The sequence below is a fragment of the Barbus barbus genome (genome assembly GCF_936440315.1).
Source record: "Barbus barbus genome assembly, chromosome: 1".
Lineage (NCBI taxonomy): Eukaryota > Metazoa > Chordata > Actinopteri > Cypriniformes > Cyprinidae > Barbus > Barbus barbus.
Genome location: NC_136729.1, coordinates 45,869,466 through 45,897,215, shown reverse-complemented (window position 1 = coordinate 45,897,215; position 27,750 = coordinate 45,869,466). Strand labels below are relative to the sequence as shown.

The 27,750-nt window shown below is 35.5% G+C and overlaps 1 protein-coding gene across 1 annotated transcript in view; it reads right to left on the bottom strand.

The window, feature by feature from the left end:
- Positions 1-27,750, bottom strand: part of LOC306868823 (adhesion G protein-coupled receptor L3-like) — a gene marked incomplete at its 5' end in the record, with an annotated part of 222,555 nt that overhangs the window by 188,848 nt on the left and 5,957 nt on the right. The window lies entirely within an intron of this gene.

Genomic DNA, 27,750 nt, shown 5'->3' with positions numbered 1-27,750 from the left:
ATGATGCGATTTCAAGTTTTCCTTTCACTTTGGAGTGTTACAAGCTGTTTGTGCATAGATAAGATCCCTGAAGTTGCAAAGACTAAAGTCTTAAAACCAAAGTTAAGATTCAACCACGCCTAAAACGGCTCATTTAAACATGCCCCCATGTGTCTATGTCTCAGTGTGGGAAGATTTGAAAAACAACGCCCAAATGTATACGCAAAGAAAGAAGGCGGAACTATCATTCTTGCTGCCGCTGGCGCCATGTCCTGGAGACGCTGTATTTAGTTGTGAAAGTGAAACTACTTTGTTTGGGCTTCCAAAAGAGGACAACTAGAAATCAGTGGTTGAGCTGTATTTACAACACTGTTCCAGAACAGTTCAACCCAAATATTGGAGTGTGTGCAGCGCATTTTACGAAGGACTATTTCCTGAACCTGGGAGAGTAGTCTACAATGCTGGCTTGCTCAAAGGCTGTTTCTATAAAGTGGGACAATTCCAACTTTACAAGGACATTCTGGCGCTTCTGACTCATAGCCTGTAAGTACGTTTTCTTATTTAAAGAATTTGGCACTGATGATTCAAACGCGAGTTTTAAGCCGTGAAGAGTAGTGCTTGTTGTTTGTCGTTTCTCCAATCACAAATGCAGACATGGTAATGTTTTGTAAAAAGACAGTATAAGCCATTATAATCAGTAATTATGTCCCCACAGGATGCAACAAATGCCTCGTTTATAACGGGTTTTGTTGTGTTTGTGTTGTCTTGCCAGGACACGGCATCCCAATATATTTCCATCTCACGCTTGAGGTATTCGGTCAATCACAACGCACTCAATAGCTGGGCAATCAGAGCATGTCTCGCTTCTCAGAACGATGAGCTTTGTAAAAATCGACGTGTTTCAGAAAGGCAGGGCATAGAGGAGCAACACTAATGTACAGTATGTAAAAAATAATGTTTTTTGAACCTTAAACCACAAACACATTGCATTACACCAAATACACCAAATAATCTTCTTTTTAGCAACGTCATATGACCCCTTTAACTATCGTTAACTATAACTAAAAAAAAAAAAAAATTGAAAAATTAAAACCCTGAACTAAAATAAATGTTAACTGAAATAAAATACAAACAAAAGTTAAACTTATTTTATTTAAGCTAGTTGGCAAAGCAACATGTCTCATTTCCATTTAGTTTGAATTAATGTGCTAATATAACTAGAACTGAAATAAATATAAATAAAAACTATATACATTTAAAAACAACAAAAATATAAGAACTATAAGAAATATAAGAAGGCTCATTTAAATTTAAATAAACGATAAAATAAACATATCTCAATACATGTTAAACAGGATTGCAGATAATTAGTGAATAAGATGCATATTCTTGTGTAGAAACCCTGCATGGCACAACAGTTCAGTGATTTCTTCAGTGAAGTATTTTCAGATAATTCTGAATGAAGCATCAGAACACATATAACAGGATCTAAGATCATTTCTCTGCTGTAAATCTGTCCAGATCCGAGTGTTTTCTCCCGGCTGATGGACTAAAGCTCAGCTTGTGTTCAGCTCAAGCCCACGGGTTTAGCCCAGGGGACAGTAAAACCTTGATTCTGTGGTCACTGAAGTATTTGTGTGTGGATTTGGAGGTTTGATGTGATGATGGAAGAGCTGAGAGTCTCCTGGCACAGACAGCAACATTCTGATTTAAAGTCTCATTTGATGGATCCCACAGGCATGTCTGATATTCCCATATACTGTCAAATAAAAGTGAGTATATGTCTGTGTATTTACAATTCACCAACAAGATTTAGAACAGACTGGAAGAAATGCATGAATGTGTACGAGAGCATTCGGTTATATGTGTGAGCAATTCGATTCATTATGTGAGTCAAAGGAAAAAGAAACTGATAGAAAGACTAGTTTCAGAAAAAATTAGCTTCATGCTCATTTGATGTCAATGTTTGCATCTGTGATTGCATAAGAAGAGCAGTCAGATGTTGGTATTTAGAATCTGTGTAAATCACAAAATGATGTTCAAATTAGTTGTTTGATAATAAAATGTGATGTAGATATGAGATATGCTTCTCATTTTCCATCTAAAATACTTTTTTTGTTTGTTTTTTTAATAGATATCACACCTACATTATGAAATACATATTAATCCATAAATGTAAATAATTTGGTTGGTTATTATCACGACCACCATCAATATCGCCACAGAATTTTTACTGCATGTAAAGTAACTTGTAACATTTAAAAAATATAAATAAATACATTTTCTCTGATTCAATAATAAATAAATAAAAATATATATATGTCAAACAATCACAAATAAGAATTTGTTTAAAAGATGCACATTTATTGTAAATTAGGCCGTCACTCAGTAAAAACATATATTTTGTGACGAAATGTTGGTTTGTCATTATTGATAAACATTTTTGTTTTCTGATTTTTCCTTAATATCTTGGTTGAGGATTTTGAGAATATTTGAGCTTGATGAATAAAAAAACAACAAAAAAACAATGATGATGTGTGATTTGTAATGACAATAATAAAACTTAACCACAAATATGTACATTTGGCTTAACTGGAACATTTCAGAGCATACAATATGCCAAGCTCGGATGTCAGGAATAATTATGTGATAACAGGGAAGAACTGTGGAAATAAGTCAAACTCTGGGTCTAGATGGAAAAACCAGTTAAAAAACAGTCGTCAAAACCTGATCTCCGCAGTCCTGAAGTCCTGACACACACACAGATCCACCTTTGATTTTAATTGGTACGCCACCTTTAGTGTGATTCTCTGCATTTACACTGAGACTGTTCTCACACTCGCCTGAACAAACACTCGCCCGCCGAGAACAGATCATTAAGCACGAGAGAGGACGCAGCGGAGCTCACACACACACTCACACACACACACACACACTCACACACTATCCTGTTTACTGTCACTTCATAACACACACAGCTGACAGACAGACAGACAGAGACAGGGTTCGATCTGATGATAAAACAGACAAGAGAAATCACAGGCTTACACTGAAGGAGGGACCCGAGTAATATCTAGAGATTTGAAGTTAAACCACTCAGAACACACAAGCAATTACCACTGCAGCACTTTGCTTTCCTCCAAATTTCTAAACATGTAATTTATTTAATGAGTGTCTTTAATTTGTTGCTTTATTTACTTATTTTTATATTTGACTTTTTTAATATTTTAATATGTAGTATATTTTAAATTATTTGTTGCCTTGTTCACTCTGTTTTATTTTGCTCTGATTATAATCAATGTTGAAAACAGTTGTGCTGCCCAATATTTTTGTGGAAACCGTGATATATTCTATTTTTCAGGATTCTTTGATGAATATGAAGTTCAAAAGAACAGCATTTATTTGAAATAGAAATCTTTTGCAACATCATAAATGTCTTATAAATTAAATGAATAAATTGTATCTAAATCTATGATATCATCTAAGATTATAATAAAATATATCTTACAATAAAATATATGAATGGTAGTGTATAATGGTTTTCACAAAATTAAAAAGAAAATATATTTCAATAGTGATATAGTTAATACTTTCTGAATTTAATAAGAAATCTACAAACAAATCTAGCATTCCAGAAATGTAAGGACGTTTTTTAAATTTGAATAAAATGAAAACTAAAAGACTTTCAAATCAGATGAGCCAATATTGTATTCACAATAGAACATAGAGAGCATAGCAAATGTTTAAATGGATAAATTGTACACTTTTATCCACTAAATGACCTCATTTCAAATTTGATGCCTCAAAAAGTCTCAACATTTGGCACGGGGGCAACAAAGGGCTGAAAAGGCAAGAAATTGTGAAAAGATTCAGCTGGGAGAACATCTAGCAACTAATTAAGTTAATTGACATCAGGTCTGTAACATTACAGAATACTTATTAAAATAAAAAAGTAAAAATCATAATGATCCCAAACATAAAACACAAACATACACGTCTTTACAAACATACATATCTGCAGCCTTGATGAGCAAAATTTAAATATTTCTAATTTATATTGTGTAATGATGTGTAATTTATATATACAGTGCCCCTTTTTTGCCCCTTCCTGTTTTTTGGGGGGGCTTTTTGCATATTTGTCACACTTAAAAGATTCAGATCAAACTAATTTTAATATTACACCGAGATAAGCCGAGTAAATACAAAATGCAGTTTTGAAATAATGATTTAATTTATTAAGGGAAAAAAGCTGTCCAAACCTGCCTGGCCCTATGTGAATAAGTAATTGTCCCCTAAATCTAATAACTGGTTGTGCCACACTTTGCCGCAACAACTGCAATCAAGTGTTTACAATAACTGGCATTGAATCTTTCACATCGCTGTGGAGGAATTTTGGCCCACTCTTCTTTGCAGAATTGTTTTAATCCAGCCACATTGGAAGGGTTTTTGAGCATGAATGGACTGTTTAAGGTCATGCCACAGCATCTCAATCAGATTTAAGTCCGGACTTTGACTTGGCCACACATACATATACATACATATATACATATATATATATATATATACACACACACATACATACAGTATATACACTCACCGGCCACTTTATTAGGGACACCTGTTCAATTGCTTGGTAATACAAATTGCTAATCAGCCAATCACATGGCAGCAACTCAATGCATTCAGGCATCTAGATGTGGTGAAGACGACTTGCTGAAGTTCAAACCGAGCATCAGAATGAAGAAGAAAGGGGATTTAAGTGACTCTGAACGTGGAATGGTTGTTGGTGGTTTGACTATTTCAAAAACTGCGGATCTACTAGGATTTTCACGCACAGCCATCTCTAGGGTTTACAGAGAATGGTCTGAAAAAGAGAAAATATCCAGTGAGCGGCAGTTGTGTAGATGAAAATGTCTAGATGTCAGAGGTCAGAGGAGAATGGGCAGACTGGTTAGAGATGATAGAAAGGCAACAGTAACTCAAATAACTACTCGTTACAACCAAGGTATGCCGAATACCATCTCTGAACGCACAACACGTCGAACCCTGAAGCAGATGGGCTACAGCAGCAGAAGACCACACCGGGTGCCGCTCCTGTCAGCTAAGAACAGGAAACGGAGGCTACAATTCACACAGGTTCACCAAAATTGGACAATAGAAAATTGGAAAAGCGTTGCCTGGTCTGATGAGTCTCGATTTCTGCTGCGACATTCAGATGGTAGAGTCAGAATTTGGAGTAAAGAACATGAATGCATGGACCCATCCTGCCTTGTCTCAACGGTTCAGGCTGGTGGTGTAATGGTGTGGGGGATATTTTCTTGGCACACTTTGGGCCCCTTAGTACCAATTGAGCATCGTTTAAACGCCACAGCCTGCCTGAGTATTGTTGCTGACCATGTTCATCCCTTTATGACTACAGTGTACCCATCTTTTGATGGCTACTTCCAGCAGGATAATGACCATGTCACAAAGCTCAAATCATCTCAGACTGGTTTCTTGAACATGACAATGAGTTCACTTTACTCAAATGGCCTCCACAGTCACCAGATTTCAATCCAATAGAGCACCTTTGGGATGTGGTGGAACGGGAGATTCGCTTCATGGATGTGCAGCCGACAAATCTGCAGCAACTGCGTGATGCTATCATGTCAATATGGACCAAAATCTCTGAGGAATGTTTCTAACACCTCTTTGAATCTATGCCACGAACAATTATGGCAGTTCTGAAAGCAAAAGGGGGTCCAACCCGGTACTAGCAAGGTGTACCTAATAAAGTGGCCAGTGAGTGTGAGTGTATATATATATATATATATATATATATATATATATATATATATATATATATATACTGTGTGTGTATATACTGTATATATATTCATGTAAGTGTTGTGTTTGTGTCGTGTAAGGATGTGTATGTGTGTGTTTTATGTCTGTAGGGTCATTATAAACTAAAGCTTTTCTCTTCTCTTCCTCACCCTGACACCTGGCCAGCTCTGACATTTAAAAGTCATCATTGACATCAAAACACAAGCCTGGGGGCTCAAACACACACATTCCATGGGGCCTGGTCAGTGTAATCTCACAAAAGAGAGAAAATATGCCTAAACACACAGGTCAGAAACATCAGGGTGACGGATTAACCATGCTGAGCTAGTGTGTGTGTGTGTGTGTGTGTGTGTGTGTGTGTTGACAGATGGTCTTCAGCGGTCTGATAACACTGTCTGAAGAATCTCTCTGCATTGTCTCATGATTCATGACTGACAGACAAAAACAATGAAGCTCTTACCTTTTGAAAAGAACATCTCTCTCTCACTCTCTCTCCACGCACACAACGGGGAAGTCGTGGCCTAATGGTTAGAGAGTTGGACTAGTAATCCAAAGGTTGCAGGTTCGAGTCTCAGGCCGGCAGGGATTGTAGGTGGAGGGAGTGAATGTCCAGCGCTCTCTCCACCCTCAATACCACGACTGAGGTGCCCTTGAGCAAGGCACCGAACCCCCAACTGCTCCCCGGGCGCTGCAGCATAAATGCTGCCCACTGCTCCGGGTGTGTGTTCACGGTGTGTGTGTGTTCACTGCTGTGTGTGTGTTCACTGCTGTGTGTGTGCACGTTGGATGAGTTAAATGCAGAGCACGAATTCTGAGTATGGGTCGCCATACACTTCTGCTTTGTACACTCTCATTGTTATGAGAAGTTTAGAGTTATGATAGCAGCTTGCAGTCTAAAGCAGCATATGGACTGTTTTTGTACAGCTATAATCACTGGAAGTGAATGACGCTGGAAGTCTCACACATTCAAGTCACAAATGGCACACCCTCTCTTACATTAAAAAAGATGGATAACATTATAAAGTAATATCTCACATGCAAGAATCTGTAACAGAATATGATTGGGCCGAACAAGTACATAAATAAGCAAGGAACTTCAACTTCACAAATATCATGTTTTTCAGCATTTGCAACGAAAATTCGCTTCTGAGAAGCAATCACAGTTACCACAATCATGTGATATTGCTTTAATGCAACAGTCCGTTAAACATAATGGTAATATTGAGTAACTTAAATTTCTGACAGAGTATTGCCATTTATTATATCTGATTTTGGTCCGTCAAAGAGAATATTTCCAGATAAAGCCACATCAGAACCGCTGAACAGTCTTATGCTCCTGAATGATTCAGTGTTTCTGAACAAATCGTTTGAGGGAATGATTCAATGACTCATTTATGAAGAGAGCCATATGTTCGTGAATGATTCAGTGTTTTTGAACGAATTGACTGAATTAATGATTCAATGACTCATTTATGAAGACAGCCACAAAAAGTATTCCTGAATGAATCAGTGTTTCGGAACGAATAGGTTAAAAAAATGATTTAATGTTTCAAGGTTCAAGAACTTAATTTGCCACCGAATATCCTGCAGAAAGATTTCTATTCTATTCTACTCTACTCTACTCTACTCTACTCTACTCTACTCTACTCTAATGTTCATGATTGCTGCTCTTTATTTTTAAAATAATAATTTAACTATATTTGTTTGTGTACAAACTTTCCCAAATGTAACTCAGACGATTATTCGACTTTCTGAGCTTTATTGTCCATGAGAGTTTTATTACAGTACATAATACTTTTTCAGGATTTTAAAAAGTTTTAAAAAGCTCTTCTTGTTTTTCTGATTGTTCTTGTTAATGTTAAGCAGAGCAGCCAGACGCTAATTACTGTTGCTTGCTTTTCTTTCTCTTTATTTTCATTGATTAATATACTGAAGCAGTAAATAAGCATTGACAGAAAGAGCAAGTGAATAGCATAACTTGGACAGTGTGTGTGTGTGTGTGTGTATAGAACATCTGAGGTTTGTGTTTGCTTGTTTGCAGGTGGCAAACACACAGTCCTGTGAGAGCTGAGGGATGGCGTAAAATGGTTTGACCAGTGAAGCGGTTTTACTCAATTAGCTTCAGTCTGCATGATGAACGTCTCCACCTGAGTCCATGCGCATGACTGTTTCTATTTTACTGTGCAGAGTTTCGTTCTGTAAATGCAACAGGCTCAATAATTTTTATTACATCAGAAATGTGTGTGAGCATGTGCAAATTCAACCTTAAAAATGACTACATCCAGTACATTTAAAAAAATAAATAAATAAAAGTAAACTGGACCACTGAAGGTCCAATGGGAATTTATTAGTTCATGCATTCATCCATTTATATTTTTTAAAATTTATATTTTATTGCCTTGGTGAACAGAAGAGACTTCTTTTTAAAACATTTAATAAATGTCTTAATTATTCCAAATTGTTAAGCAAGCTTTTCAATCAAACACCACTTCAGTCTTGTGTGTGCTTGGCCTTACATACACAACACAGCTCTTGAGTGTAATGATCATGAATTTCATTAAATCTAAGTTCATTTAGAAATGTACTCTGTATTGCGAATGTGATTACGTTAAATCTAAATGAACATGTCGAGCGTGTTTATGCTGGCATGAGATTCAGATGCTGTACTTGATGTGCTTAGTAAAAGGAACGGTTTGTGTCTGATGAAATGCTGTGTAACCTGCTGAAAGGATCACTTCACCGGAGGAGGATTTATGTGTTAAACATAGATTCCTAACTCTTAAATATGATTCCACATAAACGAGTCGAGTGCATGTGTAAATGAACATCAGCCTGTAAATCCATCAAGCAGAACTAGATTCTCTGAAGATGATTTGAGAGCTGTTCGCCTGTGCAAAACTCTGCCTTCACGCCACCGTGTGTTTGATGGCTGTCAGGGTGTTGCCAGGGAGTACTGGGTAGTTGCTTGGGTATTCTTGGGCGGGACAACTTGGCCACACCCACTCTGAAATCTCATTGGTGCAAAATTTGTAGATTGTTTTTTTTTTAGATGCCTGATTTTTTTGTATGATTCCTATTAGTTTTTCAAAATGAATTCAAAATGTTGTTGTTTTTTTCACTGTATGACTATTCAATTAAACCATTGTGAATAAAAAAAAATTGTGAAAGAAAAAAATATATATTTTTATACAGCAAGGATGCATAAATTGATCAAAAGTGAGAGTAAAGATATTTATAACGTTACACAAGATTTCTATTTCAAAAACAGTAAATGCTTTTCTTTTGAACTCTCTATTTATCAAAGAATCCTGACAAATAAACATGTATCATGGTTTCCACAAAAATATTGGGCAGCACAACTGTTTTCAACATTGATAATAATCAGAAATGTTTCTTGAGCAGTAAATCAGTATATTAGAATAATTTCTGAAGATCATGTGACACTGAAGACTGGAGTAATGATGCTGAAAATACAGCTATGATCACAGAAATAAATTACATTTTGCAACATATTCACACAGAAAACAGCTATATTAAACTGTAATATGGTAATATTTAACCATTTTATTGTTTTTACAGTATTTTTTGTAAACAAATGCAGCCCTGATGAGCAGAAGAGACTTAATCTCACATGTGCGTCTCAGAGCATCACAGTAAAACTCTGAACGCTCAGGGCTCATATCAGCCCAGCACTGTTGAGCAATTTCCCTTTCTTTCTTCCTGAGCAGTTGCCCTCACATCCTCCCTCTCGCTCTCTCTCTCTCTCTCTCTCTCTCTCTCTCTCTCTCTCTCTCTCTCTCTCTCTCTCTCTCTCTGCCCTTTGTAAATCCTTCTGCCACCATATTACTGCAGGAATGCTGTGAGCTCACACACACAGTCATGCAATGCTCTGAGGCTGTTGTGATTTTAAAGGCTCTTGACAAAACAGAGGGTTTAATTGAGGTCAAACAAACAACAGGAAAATATGTTTTTTCCCTTTTCCAAGAGGTGCCGGACAAAAAGAAAGAAAGTGAGAAAGCAAGAAAGAAAGCTTCATTCTCCACATGCAGACTTGAAACGGAAGCGCCATAAGTGAGTCAAATTAAACCTTAGACACTAATTATGCCACACTGAAGCATATCGCCTAACCGCAAAAGCCACTAAAGCTTAGACACTTGCGAATAAAAGCATTTAGCAGTAAGAGCTCTCGTTACATTCAGTCTTCAGACACACACACAAACGATTGTTATGACTGAGAATGACAATAAATAATGCACATAGACATCTGCCCATTGTGCCGTGTTTGCAGGCTGCACACAAATATACAGTGAGATCAGAGTGGTCTGATTCACAAATATGACTCTGAAGACATAGAAATATTCAATGAAAAATTTACAAATAAAATGTTTAAGTTGAAGAACTAGAATTAATAAAACTAAAATAAAATTATGGCTAAATGGATGCATTTTTATATATATATATATATTTATATATATATATATATATATATATATATATATATATATATATATATATATATATATATATATATATATATATATATATATATATATATATATATATATATATATATATATACACACACACATGGCACAGAGACATACTGTAAAAGAAAATATGAATATTAGATGAAAAATAAAACAAATAAAAAAATGTATATGCTGAAGTACTAAAATTAATAAAACTGAAATACTGCACATAACAACAATCAACAACAAACTAAAACAGATTTTAATTCAAATTAAATACTAATATACAGTGCCCTCTAAAAGTATTGGGACAGTGAGGCCAATACCTTTATTTTTGCTGTAGACTGAAAACATTTGGGTTTGACATCAAAAGATGAATATGAGATGAGACATTAACATTTCAGCTTTTATTTCCAAGTATTTTGATCTGGATCTGATACACAACTTAGAAGATAGCACCTTTTGTTTGAACCCACCCATTTTTCATGTAGTAGTATTGGACCAGTAGTATTGTAACATGTGACTGACAGGTGTGTTTTGTTGCCCTGGTGTGTCCTATTAATTGATTATTCAAACAATGAATAGCACTGAATGTCTGCGCTCAGTTTCAGATCCGTGCAGACTGTATTTATAGTTAGTTAGATGTGTAACCAACATGAAAACCAGAGAGGTCTCTATGGGTGAAAAACCAGCAATTGTGAAGCTGAGAGAAGATGTAAAATCAATCAAACCATTGCACAAACACTGGCAATAGCAAGTAAAACCATTTGTAATCTCCTGAGAAAGAAAGAAACCACTGGTGTACTAAGTAACACCTCAAACGGGTAGATCAAGGAAAACATCTGCAGTTGATGACAGAAACGTTGTGACAGCTGTAAAGAAAGACCCTAAAACAACTGTTAGTGACATCAGCAACAACCTCCAGAGGGCAGGAGTGAAGGGATCACAATCTACTGTTCGCAGAAGACTTCATGATCACAAGTACAGAGGCTATACCAGAAGATGCAAACCACTCATTAGCAAGAAGAATAGGAGACGAGCCTCAGAAATTCTGGGACAAGGTTTTATGGACTGATTTTATGGACCAAAGTGATGGAAAGGCTAAAGTTTGGAGAAAGAAAGGACCTGCTCATGATCCCAAACATACAAGCTCATCTGAAACACAGTGTACACAGGTGTACATTATAGTACACATTACACAAGTAATGCAATGGCTTGGGCTTTCATCGCTTCTTCTGGGACAGGCTCATTAATCTTCATTAATGATGTAACACATGATGGCAGCAGCAAAATGAACTCAGAAGTCTACAGAAATATTTTGTCTGACAATTTACAGAAAGATGCAACCAAACTGATTGGGAGATCCTTCATCATGCAGCAAGATAATGACCCGAAACATAGTGCCAAAACAACAAAGGAGTTCATCAGGGGCAAGAAGTGGAAGGTTTTAGACTGGCCAAGTCAATCTCCAGACTTAAACCCTGTAGGGTATGCATTTTACCTGCTAGAGAAGAGACTGACGGGAGTAACCCCCCAAAACTGAAAGAGGCTGCGGTGAAAACCTGGAAAAGCATCACAAAAGAAGAATGCAAAAGTTTGGTGATCAATGGGTCACATGCTTGATGCAGTTATTGAAAGCAAAGGATTTGCAACTAAATATGAAGTCTTTTTCACTTTAATCTATGTTAATTCTATCTGTTCCAATACTTTTGGTAACATGAAAAATGGGTGGGTTCAAACAAAAGGTGCTATCTTCTAAGTTGTGTATCAGATCCAGATGAAAATACCTGGAAATAAAAGCTGAAATGTTAATCTCTCATCTCATATTCATCTTTTGATGTCAAACCCAAAATCTTTTTCTTCTTTTTTTTTTTTTTTTAAATAGATATTTTATTTCCTTTTTAATTTGAATTTAGGACATGTAGGTATAAATTAAGTCGTTTTATTAGCTCTAGTTTATGTGTTTGTGTATTTATATTTTAGGCTTTAGTTTCAGTTTCTTTGCTTTTAGTTATTTTATTCCTTCGACAAACTTGAGAATTGTTGAAACTATCTGAAATAAAATAAGTTTAAGGTTTTTTTATAGATTTTTTTATTATTATTGTTTATTTGATTTCAATTAATTAAGATGCTTTTTAAATTGTTTTTGTTTCAATTAATAATAACTTCCAATTATCCATGGCATCAATATCGACATTTCATTTTGTTTCATTTAAAGTGTTTTATCTGTTTGAACGCAGAAAGTGTACAGAAAGTGTGCATAAATTAACACACAAACACACACACACACAATGAAAGTAACCTGATATAACCCTCAGTAGGTGGGCAGAAGATAAAAATTAAGATTTAAATCGCATGATTGATGTGGGATCTATGAGAAACATCTTTGCCCTGTTTGCTCTGGCTGACTGATCATGCCGCTGGTATTTTTACCCTTCCTCGCATCCCTGCTGCTACAAAGACACGAATTAATACCAATTACATCTCAAAGGTCCTGTATTTACTTACATAATGAAGAGCAGAAATAATTCCGACACGTGAATTAAAAATGATTTCATGCGGACAAGTATCTCTTTTCTCTCGGCGAGCTGATTTAAAGGCTGCTGTTTAAACTCTCAGCAGCACGTCACAGTGTCACTGACAAGCCAATCTGACCCATTTAGAAAACAAAGACAGATAAATATAAATCGCTCTGTGTGTTTCTTGTAGAGATGAGAGAGAGTGAATCCCCGGAGAGAGCGAAAGATGAAGGCTTGAGGAGAGAAATAGGGCTGGTGGGGGTTGACTGTAGGCACAAGAGATATCCCTCCTGATTTTAAAAAAGTAAGAAGAAGAAAAATAAAAAAAGACAAATGAAAGGAGAACAAAAATCCAGGCACAAAAACACGGCAGTCGCTTCCCAGCAGATTTCCAAATGAAAAGAAAAATGCACGCCATCCAGAGACAAAACAAAAATAACACTCCACAGAGCCTGTGAAATCCTAGTATGCTTGGGTGTTTTAGGCTGCGAGTCAGTTGTGGGTCACCTATTTTCAATCACTTAGTTGCAAGGGGTTTTTATCCACCTTTTATTCCCTCCCTTCAGGAGGACGGAAGTGCTTTTCTTTAAAGGAAGAGCTTAATACGTGGGGTGACTATCAGCTCTCATCAGCATAACCCCAAAAACATTCCTATACCTACAGTTCACTACGGTTTCCAGCAGAAACGAGCATTAGTGGCAGGAAAACACCAACAACTTTTACAAATTTTCACATGAGTTATGATTATCAATTAATCGCACAGTTCCTTGCACAATACTCGTAATGAACTCAGAATAGTTTTACCATAGTGCATGATATGTAATCTAATACATTTTGATGTTTGCATCACATAATAAGCTCCATGTGTATGGTTTTTCTAATGTGGTAAACTTGCTCGGTAGTGCACCCGGTGCAGCATTGCCTTTGAGATGCAAAGTGCTAAGATACAAGTCCCGAGAAACAAAGTCATGATAAAAGAGCTCAAAAACTTGTAGAATCAAGCTAAAATGGCACGGATGCTTCAGAAAATGCGTTTTGTCCTCATGTTTGCTTGTGTTAACACTATCGGTTAGGTTTAGTTGAAGTGGTAAATTATTTTCCAACACAATAGAGCATTAACCACTTTAGCCACTTTTTTGCCATTGCCATAATACGCACAACAACCAATGTTATAAAACACTGCGAGATTCACTTTTATCTGTTTTGGATCAAACTGATTGTATTTTTTTTTTTTTTAAGCAACGTAATATAATTTTGCAGAAATGTCACCACTGGCACGTTTTTCCAATGAGCTTGAGTTGTTTAGTGTTCCATGCAAGAAACGCTAAAAAACATCATATGGGTTTGGAGAAATTTTAATTTCTGGCCGAACATTCCCATGGTGCCATGTGATCGTGCCACAGCATGAGGTGTTTCCTGTTGCATTATGAGGCTGAAGCAGCATGACCGATGACTTTGACAACACTGCAGAACTGAAACATCTGGATCTGTTCTCCATCGCCAGGCATGTATAATCGAATATAAGCATTGAGTAATCAAATATACAGCAACTAGTCATGGTCACGCAACACTGATAAATGGCCAAATGACTCTTCCTAATGATGCCTAGTTATGCCTCACAGCACATACAAACATTCACCATGGTAACAAAGTTTGTGTCAAAAATATAGAGCTATTGATATGACTAATAACTACATTACTGTTCAATTGTTTGGGGTCGCAATATTGTTAAATTTGATTAAAATGTAAAATAAGTGTTTTCTATGTGGATATATGTTAAAATGTAATTGAATAAAACATTACTCCAGTCTTCAGTGTCACATTATCCTTCCGAAATCAATCTAATATGGTCACTTTCTGCTCAAGAAAAAATTCTGATTATTATAAATGCTGAAAACTGCTGTGCTGCCCAATGTTTTTGTGGAAACTGTGATACATTTTATTTTTCAGGATTGTTTGATGAATAGATAGCTAAAAAGAACAGCATTTATTTGAAACAGAAATATTTTGTAACATTATACATGTATTTACTGTCACTTATGATCAAATTTAAACTGAATCCCTGCTTCAATAAAATGTAATTTCTTAAAAACAAGTTTCATTCAAATCAAAGAAATCAGTTAATATTACAGGAATAAACTAAGCTGAGTTACACCGATGAAAAGAATTGAAGCTTTCACTTTTTGTTCTTTGTGATCTGTCATCAAAATGCAGAAGAGGTTTTAGATTTGGATTGATGGAGTGAAGCTGCTTCCATATCCACCTTCACGTTCAGCATGATGACTGATGCTTTTCCGGGGCTTAAAACTCACAAATACGAATGACTCACCATGGAAATGAAGCATTATCTAGTCAAACACAAAAGAGAGCTCAACTCTCTCCGGTTTCTCTGAAGGAGATGGCAGAACTAAGCAAATTGCCGCTGAAAGGAACTCTGGGTGGGGCGGCAGAGATGCACACCTGTGGTTTCTCCACACAGGAAAGCTTTTGTAGCCAATATCGCGAGGAAGATCTTGAGTGATCTTCAAACACACTCCCCACGGTGCTGGAGGTCCTTTCTTCACATTGCAACACGTTATTAAAATATCCAGTCAGTGAACTACACTTAATTAACCAACAATACCAAAAACAATGAACTGCGTTCAGCAATGCAGTTGCCAATGTGAATTTGTCATGAATGAGTGATGGCGTGCATTTCTGCTCCAGGCGTCCAAACGTCTCTCCGCTGTTGTTTGGAATGTGGTAAGTGATATTCTCTTCGGTCTGGTATGTAAAAGCGTTCGGGGGCTTTGTGTGCTTGTTTAGTACTGAAGACTCCTAATGGCTCTTTGCTTTGCCTGTGGCTCCAACGTAAGTCTTCAGAGCCTCATCTATCAACAGGTCAATTGACAAGCCCTTTCCTGCCTCTACGGCACAGAAGAAAAAGGAAAGGAGGCACTAAAATACAAAGTCAGGACTCCCTGAGAAAAGAGAGGAAGAAACCGGTCAAACGGAGGAAAACAGAGAGCAGGAATGAGTGAGAGAGAAAAAACCAAGAGGGATTTTAAACATCACAAGCCTTGCGCTCAAGGTTGTGAATTGCTAAATAAAACTAAAATCATGAAAAAAAAAAAAAGTTTAAACAAAACAAAATAAAATAAAATAAACAGGCACAGCACAAAAAACAAAATCACACACAATTTAGAAATATAAATATAATGAAAATGAAAACTGAAAATATAAAAATAACATCAAGTCAAATACCCATAAAAACTACAATAGTGTATAAATAATACCAAAAAATAACAGTAATTAAAAAATACTGAAAACTACAGCGTGCTATTAAAATTGAATGCTGAAAATACTGATACTTAAATTTTCAGTATTTTTAATAATATATTACATAAACTAAAATGTATATATATATAGAAAGAAAGAATACAGACAAAACACTATAACTTTTATTTCCATATGTACTGTTTTCATCAAAAATGTTATCCCAAAAAAAATTATAATAATATTTTCTAATATAATAAGAACAGATTACATTTAAATTTTTACATCCAATAAAACAAATACATTTAAACTTACCAAATGTATAAAAACCATGTGACTTATAAAGCAAGAGATGATCCATTGGATGAGGAGTTAATGAGCAGAACAGTTATAACTAAAATGTCAATTACTGAAAAAAAACAACAACTATGAATACATTTAATAACTTGTGTCCTTGAAGCAAATGCATCCACCATGAAACCCTAAAACTCAATGAGGAAGAAGACCTGACGTTCTAACTACTGCACATCTAACCGCTAGTTACTAGGCAACCATACATCCCATCCATCTCATAATTACACAAAATGCAATTAGCCACAGACCCTCAACGCAGGCAAAGTGTGGTGGGTTTACACCGCAGGGATAAAAAGTTACAGCTGTTCAAATTGTGTGCGTATAATAAGCACAACAGGCCCGAGGAGCGACAGCAGCACAGCGAACGGCTCACCTGTGGAGTGCTGGGAACACAGGTCACTTTTGTTAGATGCCATATTGAATTCCAAACCAAATGCAACAAGGCCGTGTTGAGGGAGCGGATCAAGTGTTCAAAACCCCTCCCAACACCCCCCACTCTCTCTCTCCCTCTCTCTCCCTCTCTCTTGCTCTCTCTCAGCGGAAAGTGTCGGGAAGCTGATAAATTCTTAATCCTCTCTTCACTATATGCACCTATTGTTCTTTCTCATAAAGGCTTTCTGTTCACCAGAGCACATGCAACCCTGTCTGCATTGTTCTGGAAAGTGTCAGATGGCTTGTGTGTGTGTGTGTGTGTGTGTGTGTGTGTGTGTGTGTGTGTGTGTGTGTGTGTGTGTGTGTGTGCAATGAGCTTAAGGAACACACTGATTATCAGAGGGTCACATGTTTGGGTCATATGTTACAAGAGGAAACGTTCATTTCTAAACAGTGTTAAATGAGTGTTAGCTGCAGCTTCTGTTCTGCTTCGTCTACATTTACATTCATGGATTTTGCAGATGCTGTAATGACTTCCAGTGCATTTTGTCAGTAGCTATGTGTGTTCCTCTGTCATGAAGTGAAAAAGAAGTACTTTAGCACACATTTAAAAAGAGCACTTAATACCGAATTAATTAGTGCTTAACCCCTCTAACTCTGCGGCCTCCCGCGGACCCACCGGTGGGTCCAATATTTCATTTGCATATTGCAAATTCAGATATGCCAAATCCTCTAAAAAATATGCTGCAGAGTTTAAGTGGTTAAAATAACATGCTTAAGTGTAATGATTTCAGACACTTAATTGTATGTCATTTATAATTAAATGAAAATGTATTTTGAAAATGTAGTTTAAATGTATATTGAATGCAATTAGCTGAAACTTTAGGGTGTTTTTGACCCAGTTAAATAAAACTTAAATTGCACTATGTTACCTGAAATAAAATAAAAGTTAAATGAAATAAAAAAGCACATTTTATTTCAACTAGGTGTTCAAGGTTCAACTAGTTACAGTGCCTTGTGAAAGTATTCATACCCCTTCATTTTTTTCACGTTTAATGTTGCTGCCTTATGTTAAACTGCTTTAAATTTGTTTTTCCACATCAATCTACACTCCATACACTATAATGGTAAAGCAAAAAAAAAACATTTTAACATCTTTGCAAATTTATTAAAAATAAAAAACTTAAATGATTCCATTTCATAAGTATTCATACCCTTATCTGGGACAGTTGGAATTTAGCTCAGGAGCATTCATATTGCTTGTAGATGTCACTAGACTTTGAGTGAAGGTAACCTGTGGCAAATTCAATTGAATGGGTAGGATTTGGAAAGGCACACGTGTCTTAATAAAAGGTCCAACAGCTGATAATGCATAACAGAGCAAAAACCAAGCCCTGGGGTCAAAAGAACAGTCTGCATAGCTCAGAAACAGGTTTGCGTCAAGCCACACATCTGGGAAAGAGCTGAGAAAAAAATTATTGAAGGGTCACAGAAGCATGTAGTCTCTTAATGGAAGAAGTTTGAAACAACCAGGATTCTTCTTAGAGCTGAGCAAGTGATGGAGAGGGCCTTTGGTTAGAGTGGTGACCAAGAACCTGATGGTCACTCTAGTTGAGCCCCATGATCATATGTGGAGAAAGGAGAAATCTACAGAAGGACAAACATCACTGCAACACTCCACCGATCTGGGCTTTATGGCAGTGTGGCAAGACTCAGTCCTCTCTTCAGTGTAGACACATGAAAACACACTTGGAATTTGCAAAAAAAAAAGCTATGGGGCTATTTTTCAGCAGCAGGGACTGAGGGACTCGTCAGAGTACAAGAAAAGCTCAAGGCACCAAAATATAGAGATAGCCTTAATGAAAACCCAGTCCAGAGCATGATAAACCTACTACTGGGCAGAAGGTTTACCTTCCAACAGGACAATGGACCTAAACACATAGCAAGAGTGGCTTATAGACAACTCTGTGAATGTCCCTGAGTGGCCCAGCCAGAGCCTGAGCTTGAACCCAATCAAATATTTCTGGAGAAACCTGAAAATGTGCATCTGCTCCCATCCAACCTGACAGAGTTTGAGAGCTGAAGAGGTGAGGAGAAGAACAGCAGATAATTGCCAAATGCTGATGAGCAAAGCTTGTCGCATCAAACAAAAAGACTTGAGGCTGTAAAGGTGCTTCAGCTAAATATTTAGTTAAGGGTATGAATACTTATGCAATGTACTTATTTCAGTTTTTTGTTTTTTTTTGTAATTAATTTACAAAGTTGTGACAATTCTGTTGTTGCTTTGTCAATAAAGTGTATGGAGTCTAGACTGATGTAGAATTTTATTATTTTTTTAAAGCAGTTAACATAAGGCAGCAACATAAAACGTGAAAAAATTAAGGGGTATGAATAATTTCGCAAGGCACTGTATTTATTTCAACTAAATAAACTAAAACTAATAAATTAAACTTAAAAAATGTAAAAAATTAAATCTAGCTCAAAATATGAAAAAAATTACCAGTATATCAATACTTTTTAAAAGCATGACAAAAGATTATTATTATTTAGTTTTTTTTAAATGTACTTTAAAACCCATCAAACAAATCAGCAAAAGTGCACTTTGACCTAAAATGTACTTCAAAATGAAACGTTTAATCTGAAGGTCACTTTTTAAAAGTGTGTTCAGAAACAGTCATGAAAGTGTATCTCTTTAAATCACTAAACTTTTATCTTATTAATATTATGTGCAAGTTCAGTTTTATTTTTAAATATACTTTTAAGATTCGAAGTACACAACAAGTGCATATTCAGTACAACTAAAGCAGACTTATTTTTGACCAAAATAGGCCATCTTATGGCAAGTTAAGACCAGCAAACCACCACATGCTAGTTTGAGCTCTTTTTTTCAGCAGGAGAGTCTCTTAAGCCGTTCTGCTCCGCCGCGTTCAGAGTTAACTGAAAAAGTGCCAATCTGTCAGACAGAGTTCACTAAACGCAAACGACAGCACGCTAGTCTGCTGCTCCTTAGAGTGTGAGTCCCACACAAACACACACACACACACAAAACCAAACCAAACCAGGTTTGGTCTACGTGGATATGAGTTTGTGTTGAATGTGGCAGTTGGGATGATTAATGCTCCTTGTAAATCTCACAGGTAGCATCCTATTAGCATGAAAAGAGCGAGCGAGCAGAAATGGAGGTAATCGTTATGATTATGAAAAGCTTGTGTGTTTGTGTGTAGTATAGACCACAGTCTCATTCAATTATGGTGCTGTATATACTCACAGAACGGCCTCGAAAAAGAAATAAGAGCAAGCGCCAAAAGGCAGATAGCTTAGCATCTATACACACAATTACAACGCGTGCAAGAATGTGTATGACAGGAGCTTTGCATGAGACACGTGTTCATACACACAGCTTTGTGTTGAGGGATTTTAGTGTGTGTGTGTGTGTGTGTGTGTGTGTTTGTGTGTCATCCGATAAGCGGCTAAATTGGGTCTCTAAAACAAACGTGCAGTTGTTTCACTCCTGAATCTCCACACGTACACAATAAAGATATTATTGGCTTTCATTTCTAATCTTTCCATCTGTTTATTTATTTATTTATTTATTTTGTGTAATTTATCTTCTATGCTCAAAATAACAGCTAAAAAAGACCTTTGTTTTATAGTAACCTATTTTTAAATATAATTATTTTGAATTAGATTTTATGGTTATTTTCTGCTTTCATGTTAAATTTAGTAAAACAATATATACTTTTTGTGTGTTTTTGCATTTGTTTTGCTTGTTTTTAAATATGTCTATATAGTTTTTATTAATTTTTATTTCAGTTTTAGTTTGCTATTTTAGTATTTCAAGTTAAACTAAATGAAAATTAAATATAAATGTAAAAATAACATTAACGTGTTAAACTGACGGCCCTAATATATATATATATATATATATATGTATATATATATATATATATGTATATATATATATATATATGTATATATATATATATATATATATATATGTATATATATATATATATATATATATATATATAGTATATAGGTAACAGCATTTTAAGGTGTCCATAATACAGAGTAATTACCTAGTTAAGTACTTGGTAGTTTAAATGAAACAAAATGTACTTACCGTGTAACTAAGTTATGGAACAGCCTGTACTTACAGTTTGTAATTATGTAGATAGGCTACGCTACGCTTATATGTCTGTAACCGAGTCTGTTACACAGCTACTTATGTAACCGAACGAGTGTTACATGTGTTGCAGACTTTATACATTGTAATTATAAATGTAAGTACACAAACATAAGCTACTAAAAATAGTGTATCAAGATTGCACTTAAGTGTGCTTCATGTGTATCTATACTGTAAACCTTATCCAGCTGCACTTTAGTTTGATTTAACCCACCAGTACACAGCTTAAATACATGTAATACCTTTCTAATTACATTAATATTACAGAATATAACACAAACATGAGCTACTTAAAATAAAGTGTATCAAGATTGTACTTAAGTGTATTAGTAGCTGTGTAACAGACTTGGTCTGTGTCAAACACTTCTGTGTAACAGTAGCTGCCTATTACATCTACATAATTACTAACTGTAAGTACAGGCTGTTCCATAACTTATTTTGTTTCATGTACGTACAACAGCTACTACCAAGTACTTAATTAGGTAATTACTCTGTATTATGGACACCTTAAAATAAAGTGTTTTATTTATTTATTTATATATATATATATATATATATATATATATATATATATATATATATATATATATATATAAAAGTTTTAGTTTTAGCTCACTATAATAACCCAGCTACAGACTGGTTTAGGTGGTCGGTCTTAAAGCTTACACAGGTTTTATCTGGCTGTTCCTGCAGGGCATCAGCAAGACTGTGATTAGATATCGAGCTGCAGCTTTTATTATCATGATCACATGTATTAGGGAGGACTGAGTATTAAATATTGAGTGCATGAATGGCTGTAAATCTTACTATCACACCATTATAACATCACACACATTTCACCATTCACCTAATGTCCTCTAGTTCCACAGATGTGTGCGTTTATGAGTGTGTGACCGCATGAAATCACTGAGTGCAGTTTTCAGTCGAGCGTTTCCTTGAGAAAAAGTTGTACACTTGGCTGCATTGAATAAGATGACTGAATAATAAACGCATGAGATCTGCAGAAGTAAGACACTGTCGGTTTGGAGTTGACTTATTAAATACAGGGTCATGTGTGCGTGCGTGTGTGTGTGTGTTTGAGCGCATGGAAATAACAGAGCAGGACAAACTCAGAGTCAAACTAACGCTCGTGTTCAATCGCCTCAGGCTTTATTGAAGAAATACATATTACACACATATTACAGACATACAAACAAGCACACATATTTACTGAGGTTGATGACACACCTAAAAACATATACATATGCTTTTTATCTCCATAAAAAGCTTGACAGTTACATATTTGCTCCAAAAAACACAGACACGCACATCTGTGCAAACAGTAACTATTTGAACACAAACATATACACATGTATCTATACACCTGTACACACATCCAAGCGTGCACACTTAAACTTATGAGTGGGTCTCACGAAAACATATGGGTCATATTTCACCCACAACATAAAACCTAATAAATAAGCATAAATTAGAACATATTTTAAAAGGCATATAAAAAAGGACAAAAACACACAAGAAAATGTATTCCTTCTACTAACCTTAAAAATGATCATTACAGTTAACTACTGTAAAACCATAAAAACTGTTATTTAAAATAAAAAGCAAGCTTATTTAAAAATACAAATTAAATAAAAAGAAAAATTATTTAAATCTTTAAAAAAATAAAAAATGTTATTTCTTTATTTTCAGATATTCGTTTTAATTTAAATTTAACTTTAAGTACTAAAATAAACTAAATAAAAATTAATAGAAGCTAAATATATTAATTTATATTAGTGCTGTCAATCGATTAAAAAAAAAAAGAATTTAATCGCACATTTTTCTGAAATTAATCGTGATTAATCGCACCTTAATCGCACCTTAAAAAAAGTTTTTAAATATGCTTTTATATTGCAATAATTTCACATTCAATCTTCAAATGAATGTACAAACAACAAAGAGAGAATATTTTTAATATTTATTAAATGGCATCTTTTTTATGACCGAGGGCCATTGACCACTGATACCAAATAATGCTGATTTCCCTATAAAAAAGTTCCCCTAATATTTAACCATTGACTATATCAAGGGTGGCGAACGTCGGTCCTGGAGAGTTGAAGTCCTTCAGAGTTTTGCTTCAACCCATATCAAACACACCTGAACAAGCTAATCAAGGTCTGAACGGTTACTAGAAAGCTACAGGCAGGTGTGTTTTTATTAGGGTTGGAGCTGAAGTCTGCAGGGCTGAGTTCACCACCCCTGGACTATAGCTATTCAACATTACATTATAATTAAGAGCTATCAATTTTAACATTTATTAGACTTTAAAAATAACTTCTAATTTAAGTGAACTTCAAACAATCTTCCCATTAGACTATAATAAATGCCATACTTAGCTACCCGTGCCCTTCAGCAGAAATATACAGAAATTGAATAAATTTATCAAACACTATATTCTAAACTAAATACAGATGAATCCTTCAAGCTATAAAAGTTATTGATTTCCTCTTTTTTCTTTTATTCTTGATGAACAGACATCACAGCAGCTGGTTATTAGGTTGTTTTGGCTGCTATTTCTTTAAGATCTGACACGCATTGTATTTTCTCTCAACTCTCTTTACCTTTTCTGACCCATTTCAGGTCGGACCCATTTTCAGTCTCTTCTCATGAGCTGAAGAGTTGAATCGAGTGTGTTTGATGAGAGAGACAGTGCTGGGATGCTCCAAGACAGTTTCGAAAACCATTTCAGAGACAAGTTCTTAAATGTGACTCATAACTTGTTACATGCATGCACAGTTTTACAGCAGTTTTAATCGCCTTTTTGGTAACTTCTTACCATAACTGACAACGACATTGCATGATCGTAGTTTCTTTCGCGATTTGATATGAAATGATAAAGGGTACAGTGCGCGCCAGCGCCTTTGTGCGTGCAATTGAAGAGCGTGAGCTATGAGTACAATACCGTTTCTGTGCTGTTTGACTCGAATCTGAAGTGAAGCTGGAGCACACGTCTGAAACGTCTCCTGTTTGATGTGGTCATAAAGACGTTCTGCGACTGAATAAATGCACTTCTTAACAAGAAAAAAATAGACTGAAGTAGCAGTTATGAGTGGGGTGGCCAATCCCAGGCTCCGCCCCTGCGTTAACGGCGTTAAATAATTTTAACGCGTTAAACTGAAACAATTAATTGCCTGCGTTAACGCGCTAATTTTGACAGCACTAATTTATATATAATTTATAATTTAATTTATACATATACATTTTTAAAAACACTAATAAAAATGACAAAACAACAAAATGGTAAAATATAAAATATTGAGACACAAAAATACTGTAATATAATTTGTCACATTACAGTGATATATATATATTTAATTTATTAATTGTTTTATTTATTTTTTTGTCAATGCATGCAGCATTTACCAGCAAAATCCTCCTCTATTTTCCTGAGGCACGTTCTGATCTCTTACACTGAAATGTCTGTTTCCGTTCCTAATGCATTAATGTAAAGAACATCCAAGCAACGACAACATAATTCACTGGAAATCTCAAAACGCATCTGTGCTTCATCCGGCTAAACTCCAGAGAGCCTAATATCCGGAAATATGGAGAAAATTGATCAGCAGGATGATAGAATCAAACATGACAGCGTGTTTGTAACCCATCCTGCATCTGTGCGGCTAATAAAGTCGGCAGGAACGCACAGCCGTAGGCCTGCTAACGCAATCAGAGCTTCATTTAGCGGCCGCGAATGACAAGAGATTTCCAGGAAAAATGACACTGGATACGAGCCGGCAAATGAGATACGGGTAGACAGAGGTAGAGGGAGAAACAAGGAAATTGTGTGAGTGTGACAGCTGTCGTTTCTCTTTGCATAAGAAAAAAAACACTTCTGCAATCACTTGACAAGTATGACAACCCTGAGTGAGTGTGTGTGTGTGTGTGTGTGTAGGTGTGTGAGTGTGTCCATGAGAGAGATGACACACAAACAAGCTGCTATTTCCCACATCCGAAGTAGATTTAAAGTGCTAGAAAAACTTTTGAAATGCAAATAAAGGTACAAGTGTAATTTAATCGCGTGCTTCTCCACACAAAACGTGTCTATTCGCACATATTCACACAGGAAGCCGCAGAAACGTCCTGCTTTCACAGCTCGTTCAGGCTCATTGTAACTGGAGTTACTTAAAATTCAAATATCCAAATGAGAGTCTGCGAGCAGGATGAAGAAAACAAACAAAACACTCGTATGAAAATGCATTCAAATGTGTTACACGAGCAGAAAACTAACATGAGATCGGGAGTCTCCTTCCACTGACTAACCCTAAAAACATGGCAAGGAAACATTTGAAGTTCTAAAATAACTTGAACCAGAATTAAACTAATAAATCTAAATGAATAAAAGCTAGATAGAAATACAGTGCCCTCCAAAATTATTGGAACAGTAAAGACAAAATTGCTCTGAGACAAAACTACAGAATGGCACATTTTATTATTGGGTGATTCAACACATAGATGTTTTACCAGCTAAGAAGTTCAGCACTTTTAGAGTTTCATCCCTCTATCTGATGTGAGCATAAGTATTGTAACAGTTGCCTCTCAGGTCTTTCTAAGTGATCAGCTGTGTCCTGTTGCATTAATTCTTCAGATATTAAAAGCAGGGAATGTGTCGTATCAGTTATATCCATTACTTCTGTATTCTGAATCTTGCATTCGATGATAAAACACAGAAACCAGGATGAAGATGAGGGAGCTGACTTTGAGAGAAAAGCAAGCAATATGGATGCTAAAAGAAAAGAGGAAGTCAGTTAGAGCTCTAGCAAAAACAAAGGGCATGGAGAAATCAAGAGTTTGGAAAGCACCAGCAACCAACAACGACCTGATCGGCTGAGAAAACAACAGTAGTTGATGACAGACAAATCATAAAAGCTGTGAAAATGAACCCTAAAAGACGTGTCTGTAAAATCACCAACAACTTCCAGAAAGCTGGGGTGATGCTCTGACAATCTACTGTCCTCAGGAGACTTTGACACAGAATTACAGATGCTACACAGCAAGATGCAAACCTCTGACCAGCACCAAACATAGAAAGGCAAGATTAGAGTTTGCAAAAAAGCACAAAGGTGATCCAGAAGAGTTTTGGAACTGTGTTTATGGACCGATGAGACAAACATGAACCTTTATCTAAGTGATGGGAAAGCGAAAATGTGGAGAAAAAAAGGGAACTGCAATGAACCCAAGCATACAGCCTCATCTGTAAAGCATGGTGGAGGTGGTGTCATGGCATGGGGATGCATGGCTGTCTCTGGAACAGGCCCTCTCAACTTTACTGATGACTTAATGTATGATGACAGTAGCAGAATGAATTTGGAAGGGTACAAGTCCATCTTGCCTAACAATATTCAAGAAAATGCCACCAGATTCATTGTGAAGTGCTTCATATTGCATCAGAACAATGACCCAAAACACCCTGCCAGTTCAGTCAAGGAATTTATAAGAGCAAAGAAAAGGAAAGTCTTAGATTGCCCAAGTCAATCTCCAGATTTAAATCTGATTGAACATGAATTTCACCAGCTGGAGAGGAGAGTAAAGGCAGAAACTCCCCAAAACAAGCAACAATTGGGATTGGCTGCATTAAAGGCTGGGAAAAGCATTTCAAAGGATGAGAGCAAGAGTCTGGTGCAAGAGATCTGCAACTAAATAATAGCTTTTAATCTTTTATATCTGCCTAATGTTCAACTGTCCCAATACTTCTGCTCACATCAATGAGTGATGAACTCTAAAAGTGCTGTTCTTTTTATTTGGTAAAACATATATGTGTTGAAACGGCTAATAATAAAATGTGACATTCTGTAGTTTTGTCTCATATTCATCTTTTAATCATATTTGCAAATGTCTTGACTCCACAGCCAACAGAGCAATTTTGTATTTACTGCTCCAATACTGATGGAGGGCACTGTATATTTAAAAAAATAAATAAACAAACATAAAAAATAAAAAATAAATGCAAATTACAAAAACACACAACAAAATCCCTTCCTGCTACTGCACCAAGTTATTATAGTTAACTAAAACTAAAAAAATAATAATAATAAACAAACAAACAAACATGTTCATACCTGAGATAACAAACGTATTGTATTACAGCTAGTTACCATCATTGCTCAACTACTTGAAGTACTAAAATAACTTAAGCTAAATAAATTAAAACTAATAAATAAAAATGTCTAAAAACTACATAGACATATAGCAAGTAAATAAATAAATAAATGCCAAAACTACAAATCAAATTACCTAAAAACTTGCAGTCAGTGACAGGATTATAGTTAACTAAAATTAAAAATATAAAAGTACTAAAATAATAATAATAATAATAATAATAATAATAACTCAAACTAAAACTGCTAAATAACAATTCATTAAAAATTATATATAAAAAACTAATACAAAATGACAAAAACACAACATTTTTAAAACTTTCAAATTAAATTGAGAACAAAAGTATAGACTGATTCAAAATATTACCACAAACCGCACTTTAAAAATAAATAATTTTACAAACTCTAAGTTTTTCATTAAAGAATATTGCAATGTTTTACAAAAAAATAAATACATTTCAGTCTTTCTCCTTTTAACAATTTACATTTCATTCAATGTGTTGCTTGCAGTTTCTTTAATCATTATACAATAATATGTGACCCTGGAGCACAAAACCAGTCTGAAGTCTCTGGGGTATATTTGTAGCAATAGATTTTTCTTTTATGCCAAAAATCATTAGGATATTAAGTAAAGATCATGTTCCATGAATATATTT